We start from the raw sequence: 12,377 nt of genomic DNA on the forward strand, positions 1-12,377 counted from the left end.
ACTCAGGTACTCCTGACTCCAGGGCCAGTGCTCTATCCACTGCGCCACCTAGCCGCCCCCAAGGAGGTTGCTTCTTAAACTTCATCTAAACAAAAGGCATTTTGCAGGACTACTGAGTAGGCATTTTACATATCATCCTGGAGAATCAACTTACACAAAGTCACACGACTGATTGGTGGCAGAGCCAGGACTAAAATTCCCAGGCTCAGTCTACTATGGTAGACTGCTCCAAACACAACTAGAAAGTGTCTGGTGCTTGGGCCATCCTGACTCTGGATCCAGAAGTCTTTCCACTTATACTCATGATCTCTACATGGCATCAATCAATAAATCAATAATCTTTTATTAAGCAATTAGCACTAGAGATACAAACACAAAAGAGAGTCCTTACCCTCAAGTAGCTTACAGTCTACTGCAAATAAATAAATAAATAAATAAGAGAAATAAATATATTATAAAATTTAAAATATAAATTTATATATAAAATATGATGGTATCTATTTGTTATATATAAACCTATAGTATTTATAATAAATATATAATAAAGATAAAAATACAATAAATAAATAAGTAAATGAATGAATGAATAAGACATCACTACCAAATTGTTCAGTCATTTTTCAGTCATATCTGACTCTTCATAACCCCATTTGGGGTTTTCTTGGCAGAGATTCTGGAGTGGTTTGCCATTTCCTTCTCCAGTTCCTTCCATAGATGAGGAACCTGAGTCAAACAAGGTTAAATGACTTTCCTAGGGTCACACAGTGAGGAAGTATCTGGCACTCACTCCATCCACTGCAGCATATAGCTGTCAAATACCTATCCTGACAAAAGAAAAAAGTAGTAAATGCATTATCCTGAAATAGAAAGGAAAGTGAATGAGTTTCATATAAGACAATGAGAAAGGGCTTCATAAACTATAAAGCACTATAAAATTTTAAGGGGCTATTGTTTTCATCATCATTATCTTTGCAGGAAAGAAAGAAATGCTTATTATTTTTCCTTGCAGTTGTTCAGCCTTTAGCCTTGAATAACCTTCTGAAGTAAGTTTGATTGTACGTTCCCTATAGGACATTTTATTGACTTAGCTCACAAGAGGATTAAAAAAGAAATCTTACATGGTAACAGCAGCAACAGTCACTTAAGATGAACCATCTCAATATGTAGGTAGTCAATAGAAGGTGAAGTGTCCTCTGAGGAAATGGATGTGAAAGTCTTTTTAAAAAAAAAAAACTGTGTTATGCCAGTGAAAGGTCTCATTTAGCAAACATATGCATTTCTTCCCCATCTAGATTAAGGTCTTGGGTCTTTGCAACTGAATGGTCCGGGGAGGTACAAATACTTATTCATACATTAAATGTTCAAGTCCAGAACTGACAAAGCAGCTTTAGAAACAACATATTTTAATTTGTATGGAACTGTATCTCAAGGTTGGCTCTGCCTTCATAGAAGGGTTTTAAATGTCTCTGAAAACATCTATAGCCTAAGCAAGCACTGTGGAAGACCAATTATGTTGTTAGCCTCACAGAACAGAAGATGAAGTAATGAATCAGGGAACAAGATAGTTATATTTATTTTTTTCTAAATTGCAGAGCCTACATGGTGGATCAAAAGCTTATTACAATTTTTTTTAAAGATTAGGTAATTCAGGATAATGGTAATGCCATTTTCACTAATCATTCTCATGATTGTGTGCTTGCTAAAGCCTCTTCATTGAGAGCTGGGTGGCATAGGTTCTGATGGCAGTAACTGTGGCTGAGCATTCAATCTAGCCTTTGCAGCTGCCCCCCCCCCAAAAAAAAAATTCCCAGCCTCGTTAGATAAGGTCCTTTCTAAGGTTCAATCAAGTCAGCAATCTTTTCTTTAAAATGGGTCCAAAAATATAGATAGATAGATCGATAGATAGATAGATAGATCAATAGATAGATAGATAGAGATAGGTATAGGTATGGGCATAGGCATAGATTTAGATATAGATATAGATATATAGATGTGTATTGTGAGGGCCAAATCTAATATATGGAAAGTTAATTGGGTGACTCGCAGAAATATTGGAGTCCCAGAAATAATGAGGGACCTTTAAGTTCAAAGCTCCCTCCCCTCCGAACTGCCTTTTTAGATATTTCTCCCAGGCCAGTAAGAAAGGAGCCTTACAGCTACTTTTCCAAAAAAGGATCAGATTTTATTACTTGGGAATTAATTAAACAACAAAAGTGAAATTAATAAAAATCAAAGATAAGGAAGTAGGGGAAAAGAAATAGGATAAATTCTCCTAGCTCTAACCTAAGTCTATACAATCCCCAGCTCATTTCCAATTAAGCTAATTCAAAGGAATTTGTGTTCACTCACCACACCTGGGACATCTGCAGTTGCTTGCACCACAGGAAAGGCAGAGAGGAGAGAGAAGAGTTAGCTTTCTGTTCCTGAAGCACCCCAGCCTCCCCTCAGGGAGCGTTCAATCTTCCTCCCCCAAAAGGGGAGGTCGGTTTCTCCTTCTGACCTCAGTAACATACATAACTTCAGGCCAGGTGTGGTCCCTCCCAAATGAGTCAGCTAAACTCCAATAATTTTTACCACTGTATGTCTGTATGTCTGTATGTATGCATGTATGCATGTACACACATATACATATATGTACACATATATATATATCACCTTGCAGAAATGATGTTTGATCAAATAATGAGAGAGTCAAAAGACAAAAAATGTAGGACTTTTAATCAAGAAAAAAGAAGTATTAGCGAGGCCAAATGAAGCAGTAAATTTGGTCTAATAGCAATATGCCACACAATGTGTCAATATGAAGTCAAGCGTGCACCTTTATTAGAATTGATGGCCTCTAATCCAATGAAGGAGAGTTCTGACAGAAAGAATCATTTTTGAGAAGAGTCATAGAGATCAATTGTTAGAACATAATTTGACTTTTTTCCACTAAAAATCTTCCACAGATGCCTGATGATAGCATGGAGACAACCCTGCACTCTCAGATGCTATGCTTGGATAACATGAATCCTGTCAGGCGATACCAAGTTAGAAAGGCTTTGAGTATGGGACCAATGAGAGACAGTATATCTGTCTTCCAAGAAGCAGCCTAGTTAAGTTTTTGGAGAACTATTAGCCAACAGGCAACACTTGATTTTAGTCACAGAATCTAATGAAGATACCTACTTAGACATGAGAAAGTAGCATGAAGCAGTGAGATCTAATCTGGCTTCACAAGTGTCCAAATTAAAACCTACTGGGCAGCTAGATGGAGCAGTGGATAAAGCACCGGCCCTGGATTCAGGAGGACTTGAGTTCAAATCCAGCCTCAGATACTTGACACTTACTAGCTGTGTGACCCTGGGCAAGTCACTTAACCCTCATTGCCCTGCAAAAACAAAACAACAAAAAAATCAAAACCAAATTAAAACCTACTGTTGGAAAAATCTGGAAAGACTTACATGAACTGATGCTGAGTGAAGTGAGCAGAACCAGGAGAACATTGTACACAGTAACAGTAACATTGTGCTATTATCAACTGTGAAAGGCCTAGCTCTTCTCAGCAATACAATGATCCAAGGCAGTTCCAAAGGACTTATAATGGAAAATACTCTCCACATCCAGAAAAAGAACTATGGGGTCTGAATGCAGATCATGAAGCATACTATTTTCACTTTATTTGTTGTTGTTATTTTTTTCTTTCTTTTGTTTTTTCTTTTGTTCTGATTCTTCCTTTACAACATGATTAATATGGAAATATGTTTAACATGATTGTACATATATAACCTATATCAGATTGCTTGCTGTCTTGGAGAAGAGGGAGGGAGAAAAATTTGGAACTAGAAATCTTATAAAAACAAATATTGAAAACTATCTCTACATGTAACTAAAAAATAATAAAATACTTTTATGATTTAAAAAATTCATCTTTGAAATAAATAAAATGACAGTGATGTAACATGACTTCAAATAGTGTCAGGTTTGGCATCTGTATTCTTTGCTATGGTAGTTTCTCAGAGAATGGCATTAATGAAGGGAATGGAAAGGGAACAAGAATTTATCAAGCACCTACTTTTGTTTATTAAGCCCCTATAATGAGCCAACTAGATGGTTCATTGGTTTGAGCACTGGACCTTAGACTCAGAAGACCTAGGTTCAAATCTGGCCTCAGACACCAACTGTGTGATCCTGGACAAGTCACTTAACTTCTGTTTGCCTTAATTCATCAGAGAAGGAAATGACAAACCACTCCAGTATCGATGCCAAAAAAACACATGGACAGTATGGTCCATGGGGGTCACAAAGATTGATAGCTATAACTGAAGAACTCTGAGCCAAGCACTATATTAATTGCTTTACAAATATTATCTCATCTGATACCTGCAGCATCTCTGTGAGGTAGATGCTATTATTATTCCCATTTTATAGTTGGGGAAACTGAAGCAGATAGCAATTAAGTGCCTTTGGGGAGGGGGATGAGGGTTAAGTGACTTGCCCAGGGCCACACAGCTAGTAAGTTTCAAGTGGCTGAGGTCACATTTGAACTCAGGTCCTCCTGAATCCAGGGCCAGTGCTTTATCCACTGCTGCCACCTACCTGCCCCTAATTAAGTGACTTTTGTATTCATCCATTGGCATCTCAAATGTAACATTAGGGGAGCAAGACAATGTAGTAGAAGGACAACTGGATTTTGGAGTCAGAAAACCTGAGTTCAAATCCTGGTTTTGCCATCTGACCTGTGTGACCTCGCACAAGTCAGGCAACCACTTCTGGGCCTCAGTTTCGTCATCTGTGAAATGAAGAGATTGGACTAAATGATATCTAAGATCCCTTTCGGCTCTAAATCTATGAGTCTGTGAGTTTATATCCAAGACAATTAATTATCTCCCCCAAATCTACCTAATGTTTCTATTTTTGTGGAAGGCACCACCCTTTTGGTTATCCAGGTCCACAAGCTATATCTTCAAAGCTTCACTCTCCCTAACCTCCCAATTATAATCAGTTGAAAAGTCACTACTCCCTTGGGGCAGCTAGGTGGTGCAGTGGATAGAGCACTGGCCCTGGAGTCAGGAGTACCTGAGTTCAAATCCAGCCTCAGACACTTAACACTTACTAGCTGTGTGACCCTGGGCAAGTCATTTAACCCCAATTGCCTCACTAAAAAAAAAAAAAAAAGAAAAGTCACTACTCCCAAAATAATATTTCTCATATCCATGTCCTTCTCTCCACTTCCACGGCTGCTACCTCAGCCCCGGCTCCCATCCGGACTATTATGACAGCCTCTTAATTAGCATCTCTGGTTGAGGTCTTTCCTAACCAATCTTCCACACAATTGCTAAATGGATACATGGGTCACTTCTCTGCTCAAGAAGCTTCAGTGGTTTTCTATTGCCCTCTGGGACAAAATACAAACTATTCTGTTTGAAAAGTGTAACTATTCACAATCTGGCTCCAAACTATCCTCCCTAACTGACTGCACCCTACTCACTCCCCTAACCTGTAGTCAATTAAGTCAAATTGTGTAAGGATGGGGCTCAGTAAATCAAACAAATCACTCCACCCATTTAAAGTGATTTAAAAAAAAACTGTACCTTAATTAGAGTGAATATATCTCAACCAATCAATCAAAGACTTTAGATTAAGAGCAAAAAAACAAAACCAACAAAACAAAACAAAACAACCCTTGATTAAACTGGACTTAGAAAGGAAGAGTATTTGAATTGGCTGAGAAAACTTTGTCATGCCTTGTAGGCTGCCTATAAAACATAAAACCCAACTTATTCTATTGTCTTAAAGACAAGAAAATGGAGTGAGTATGAGCCAAGAGAGGGCATTGTAACAGAGCCTCTGAGGAGTAAGTTCTTGGGGATGGAAAGGAAAACATCTTTTGTTTTTCCTTTCTCCCTTTTCCCCATTCTTTCCTTTTTCTCCTTTCTCCTTTCCCTCATCACTGTTTCCTGGGACAGCAGTGGCTTGCTGGCAATGTCTGCATGGGGAAGAACAGTTTGGGAAGGCAGATTCACAGCTTCATGAGGAGCCCTGCAAAGTCAAACTCCTATGGGGACCTTCATGATCACCTTACAAAGGGAAGAACTCCCAGGAAACAGAAGCTATGATTTATCCCTTTCTCATATTTGATTCCTCTTTCCTCTGCCTGCTTCCAGGGTGACATAGTTAGTAAGCGCCTGAAGCCAGATTTGAACTCAGGAGTCTTCCTGACTCTAGACCTGGCACTTTCTCTGTCTACTGTGCCACCTACCTGCCCATATGGAAAGCCAACTATTCACTGGGCAGAATACAACTCAAAAATCAAGATTTTTGTCATATATATATGTATATATGTCTTTTCTCTTTTACAGCCAAATCCCTAGGAAATGTTTACTCGCATCACTTCCATCTCAATCCTTTGCCCTTTGCCATCTATCTTCCAAAATCACAAACAGAAATTTTGTTTCCAAATTTTCCAATGATCTATTAATTGCTACATGTGTTGCCTTTTTATTATATTAGCAAGGTCCAACCATGAGCAATTAATATCCCTTATTATTTAAGTTGTTGTTGTTGTTTGCTGGGCAATGAGGGTTAAGTGGCTTGCCCAGGGTCACATAACTAATAAGTATCAAGTGTCTGAGGCCGTTTTTTTGGTTTTTTTGTTTGTTTTTTTAGTGAGGCAATTGGGGTTAAGTGACTTGCCCAGGGTCACACAGCTAGTAAATATTAAGTGTCTGAGGCCAGTTTTGAACTCAGGTCCTCCTGACTCCAGGGCCAGTGCTTTATCCACTGCGCCACCTAGTTGCCCCTTATTATTTAAGTTTGTTTTTATTTTTGTAAGTAGTATTTTGTAGTTTTGTTTATGTAATTCCTGAGTATAGCTTGGTAGCTGAACTCCCAGATATTTTATACATACTATAGTTATCTTGAAAGAAATTTCTTTATCTCTTCTTGCTATTTTATATTGGTAAAACACAGAAAGGCTGATGATTTAAATAAGTTTATTTTATATCCTGTTACTTTATTGAAATTATTATTTCAATTGAGACTATGTCTCAAACATTTTCTATTGACTGAAGTGGTAATAAAAAAATTGGACACTACTACTCTAAATAATAATAATAATAATTATTATTATTATTATTAAAAAAACTACTGCATATGAGAACTCTTAGGTTCCATATGTACCTAGAAAGAGTGAGGGTGAGCCCCATGTGTGGAGAAGGACCCAAGTATAGTGAGGGCTTGTCATTCTGTGGCTTGAAAGGAAGTCAAATAGACATCTCTTCTCCCCTGACCCTTCTCCAAGGGTGTCTTTAAATCCTTCCAGGAGAAAAAGAACTAAGTTATGGCCAAAGGCTACTCTGCTTTCCTCGGAAGGTACTAGGCTATAAACATATCTATCTGCTCCCTTAAATATTATTATCTAGGGGTATATGATCAGATTCCATCTAACTTCTGATCACCTTGTCATTTCTGGAGGGAAATGGGACCCAAAGCTCTATATTCAAAGCTTGACCACTTTCTTGCCTAATAACAGTTCCACAATGAACACATACAGCAAATAGCTAAGAAACCCAAATAATAGCAAAACAGAACTCAGAGTAGGTCTACATAGGGCAGTATAGAATGAGGTAGCTCTCCCATTAGGAGTGAGATAACTCAGCTCAACCAAGAGACTATGTCCTCGATCTCACCCTCCCTCAAAGTCTGTAGTGTAGCAAGCTGGAAAAGCATTGACCTTTGGGGGGGGGCGGGGCAGGATAATGAGGATTAAGTGATGTGCCCAGGGTCACACAGCTAGTGCCCGTCAAGTGTCTGAGGTCAGATTTGAACTCAGGTCCTCCTGAATCCAGGCCCGGTGCTTTATCCACTGCACACCTAGCTGCCCCTGAAAGCATTGACCTTAACTAGGAATGAAGTCTGCATCTTATTCTAAGTCTTGTTCCTCTTAATCCATTTTCCAGGCCCTTAGCTTTCTTAACCTTTAGCACATTTTCATAAAAGGTATTAGACCTAAGAGAAAAGTAGGAAAGGAATTTTAGTGGAGGATATTGTTTCCTGAGAAAATTTGATTTAAGTACCAATAAAGTATCCTTTCCAGTTAAGATGGGGGAAAGAACTTTGGCCTGGAGAAATGTTTATTACTTAACATTTTCATTAAATTAAAAAGGAGGTTTTAATATGCTTCCACATGTTCCCAATAATGTTTTTGCATGTCTCAGTCACTTAATAAATATTTGTTGAATAGAATTGAATTGTTGGTTTTATCGAAATGGTATCTCATGCCAAGAAACCTAAAGTCATAAAAAGGGTTGAAAGATTTTAACTGGTTTAAGGGTCTTTGACTTTATCCCCCAAAAGTCAGTTTCTTGTTGTTCAGTCATGTCCAACTCTTCATGACCGCATTTGGGGTTTTCTCGGCAAAGATAGTGGGGTGTTTTTCCATTTCCTTCTTGGGCTCACTTGACAGAGGAGGAAACTGAAACCAACAGGATTAAGTGATTTGCCCTGTGTCACACAACTAATAAGTGTCTGAGGCCAGATTTGAACTCATGAAAACGAGTCATCCTGACTGCAGACCGGGCACTCTATCCACTGCACCACCTCACTGAACACAAAAGCTAGATCAACCAGACACTAAGCATAAAGGTCCTCAGTTCTGAGGCAAGGGTCCTGAATACAAAAGATTTAGAGCTGATAAACCCAGGGACAAACAAAAGTGCCCCCACAGGGAACAGGGTAATAATGGTTTGGTCAGCTCTGTTTCCCATAAGTTAATAAAACAGTAACAATAATTTGTTAGCTGGGGGTTGCACTGCCTTCTCCAAACCATTTGATTCTTTGTCATCTTACTGGGTGATGGGGCAGGGAGGGCTTGTGAGAAGGCAGCAAGCTTGCTTTCAATTGCATCCTTCCTTCCTTGCTTGGAGATTTCAGATCCTAATGATATCTTTTGTAGTAGAAATTTTCTTTTTTTGTTTTTCACGGAATCAGTTACAAAACATGAATATTTCAATATAGAAGGATCAGAAAAAAAGATTGCATGAGCAACTGTGAATTTCTATTATCTACAGGTGGTGTGTGTGTGTGTGTGTGTGTGTGTGGCAATTGGGGTTAAGTGACTTGCCCAGGGTCACACAGCCAGTAAGTGTTAAATGTCTGAGGCCGGATTTGAACTCAGATCCTCCTGACTCCAGGGCTGGTGCTCTATCCACTGCGCCACCTAGCTGCCCCTACAGGTGTCTTTTTTTTAAAGTACATATTAAATTTTATTGGATAGTTAACAAAACTGCCCTCCTTGTGTATCCCCTCCTCTGTGGTCCTTCTCCTCTTTTCTGTGTACCTTTTCAATTCTTCATTGACCCTCTTTTCTTTCTTTTCTTCTTTGTTTTTTTGAATTAATATTACTACCTAAGTCAAATCAAGCATTGATTAAGTTCTTATTATAGGGCAGCACTATGAGGAGCCCTGGTAATACAAGGCAAAACAAAAAGACTATCCCTGGCCTCAAGGAGTTTACATTCTATTGGAGATGACAAGTCAGTAACTAAGAAGGTACAAGAGTATTTGTAGTGTACTTGGAGGGGATGGGATTTTAGCTTTAAGAGAGTCAGGGAAACTAAAAAAAGCAAGGTGAGGGGGCAGAACATTAGAGGGGGATGGGTGGGGAAAACTAGTACAAGGGCACTCTTTTTTTTTTTTATAATTTTTTTTTTTTTTTTTGCAGGCAACGGAGGTAAAGTGACCTGCCCACGGTCACACAGCTGGTAAGTGTCAAGTGTCTGAGGCCGGATTTGAACTCAGGTACTCCTGAATCCAGGGCCGGTGCTTAACCACTGCGCCATCTAGCTGCCCCCACAAGGGCACTCTTTATTAGCTGTGTGACCCTGGACAAGTCACTTAACCATTTGCCTCAGTTTCCTCATCTGGAGAAGGAACAATGCAAACCATTCCAGTATCTTTGCCACTAAAAACCCCAAAGTGGGGCACAAAGAGGCAAACTCAACTAAAAATGACTAAACAGCATGTATTAAAATTTTTTTTTCAGGGCAGTGAGGGTTAAGTGACTTGTCCAGGGTCACACAGCTAGTAAGTGTCAAGTGTCTGAGGCCAGATTTGAACTCAGGTTGTCCTGAATCCAGGGCCAGTGCTTTATCCGCTGCGCTGCCTAGCTGCCCATGTATTTAATTTTATACATTTAAAAATGTTATTCAGAGAAGGGGTCACTGTGGCTTCACCACAGTGCCAAAGGGATCCATGGTGCCAAAAAAAAAAAAAGTTAAGACCCCTCTTATAGAGGAAAAGGGAAGAGGGCCCAGGAGAGAGCCTTGGGAGATATCCATGACACAGATGAAGAGGCAGCAAAGGAGACAGGGATAGAGCAGTTGGACTGGTAGGTGTAGAACAGTAAGAGATAATTGACCAAAAAACCAAAACCCAACAACCTACTGCAGAGATTGTTGTTCATGAGAACAAGCCCCAAAATCTGACATAGTTTTAGGGGGGAAAAGTTATTAGGTCGTTTGGTAGAGAGAGGGAGACAGAAAGGAGGCATGCCTCTTATATAGCATTTAAACGAAATCAGCTACCATTAGTGAATATTTGCCCCCTAGTGGCTGGTTTAGAAATGGCCTGAAGTTAGTTATGAAGACTGGTTGTGGTTATAGATGTGCTCTGGAGGAGAAGAAGCTTTTGGTAGCCTTGGGAGGGCAGAAGCTGAGTTTTTAGGTCAAGAGGAATCGATGGAAGCCTGCTCTCCTAATGGCTTTCCTTTGAGCAGGAAATGCTATTTTTTCAGGAGGGGCCCATAAGCAATATGCTACTGTTTCTATGACACAACCAATCTACTACTTTGGGTTGTTTTTCCAGAAGTGGAAACCGATCACGCTTTTCTTCACCCTATCCCCTCGTAATGACTTCAAGGGACTATCAAGGTTGCCAAAGGTCAACATTTACAAGACTTAAAGGATGGCCAGCTGGGGTACAGGTAAGTCTGTGGCTATGATGTAGTTTGAGGTGCTCTGAAAGATGCTTCTAGCTCCCAGATCTCCTGACCCCTTCATCATGTTCCACCATGGCACCTGAAAAGCAAATGATGAGAGACAGTCCTTTAGACTGAATGGTTGAGCTCCAGAAGGCTCCCAACACAAATATGTTGCCTGGAAAGAGCAGTATATTAAACCATTATTACTTATTTACACATTAGTAGAAATTGGTTACTGGATTGGATGCACAGTTACCTTGGGAAACAGTAGAGAGCTGAGGGAATGGAATGCGGGATCAGTAAATATTGATGATATAGTGTTCTAGAAGATAAGACAAAGTATCAGAAGAACAGACATGGTGAGACACTAATGGGGGGCCATGGCTATCATGTTAGCACTCCATGCTTTTGAGGGGCAGCTGGGTGGTGCAGTGGATAAAGCACCGGCCCTGGATTCAGGAGGACCTGAGTTCAAATCCGACCTCAGACACTTACTAGCTGTGTGACCCTGGTCAAGTCACTTAGCCCTCATTGCCCCACACAAAAACAAACAAACAACATTGAGAAGTAGGCAGAAAAAATAAGTAAAGGAAGAAGTTTTGGTAAGAGAGTTTTAAAAGAAGAAACAAGGCATTTAATTTTTTACCTACTAAATTTTGTTAAGGGGACCATGTTAGCACGATACTTCTAAAGAAGCTCCAATCTCAAAGAAAAAATTGAAGACTATAAATAATCACATGAAAAATGCTCTAAAACCACTAATAAATAGTAAGAGAAATGCACATCAGGGGCAGCTAGGTGGCACAGTGGATAAAGCACAGGCCCTGGATTCAGGAGGACCTGAGTTCAAATATGACCTCAGACACTTGACACTTACTAGTTCTGTGACCCTGGGCAAGTCACTAAACACACATTGCCCTGCCCCACCAAATAATAATAATAATAATCTGCTTTAGGATCATCCCTAAAATGGAATTTCTAGATCAAAGGGTATGAACAGTTTAGAAATTTTTCTTAAATTTCAAATTATTTCCCAGTACAATGCATAGTTACAATGAATTAAAATTCTGCCTTCATTCAAACATTTGTTATCATCTATTCACCCAAAGTAATGGTCCTATCCCACCTTTTATCTTCTGGCCCCATCATAGCTTAAGAAAATAAGACCTTTCATTTAATATCCTTAGAATTCAACAGCCTCAGTAGATTTCGAGCTTTAGCATTCCCTGATGTTCTTCTACTCCTTTGTTTTCTTTGTAGTTTTCCCCAGTTACTGTTCTTCCTTCCATCTTCTATACACATATTTTAAAAACCTAAACTGGTTATTGATTTCCCTGCATATTCGTATACCTTATTTAAACAGATTCCCCCCACCCCCTTTTTTTCCTCATCAGAAATATTTGTGTCCATAGATTCA

General features: G+C 39.4%; 1 long non-coding RNA gene across 1 annotated transcript in view; it reads left to right on the plus strand.

Moving 5' to 3' along the window:
- Window positions 1–10,964, plus strand: part of LOC122748503 — a 119,321-nt gene extending 108,357 nt beyond the window's left edge. The window contains exon 3 of the long non-coding RNA XR_006355612.1: window positions 10,846–10,964. This is a non-coding gene — a long non-coding RNA (uncharacterized LOC122748503). The remainder of the gene's footprint in view (window positions 1–10,845) is intronic.
- Window positions 10,965–12,377: the final 1,413 nt, after the last annotated feature.

The sequence above is a fragment of the Dromiciops gliroides genome, chromosome 3 (genome assembly GCF_019393635.1).
Source record: "Dromiciops gliroides isolate mDroGli1 chromosome 3, mDroGli1.pri, whole genome shotgun sequence".
Lineage (NCBI taxonomy): Eukaryota > Metazoa > Chordata > Mammalia > Microbiotheria > Microbiotheriidae > Dromiciops > Dromiciops gliroides.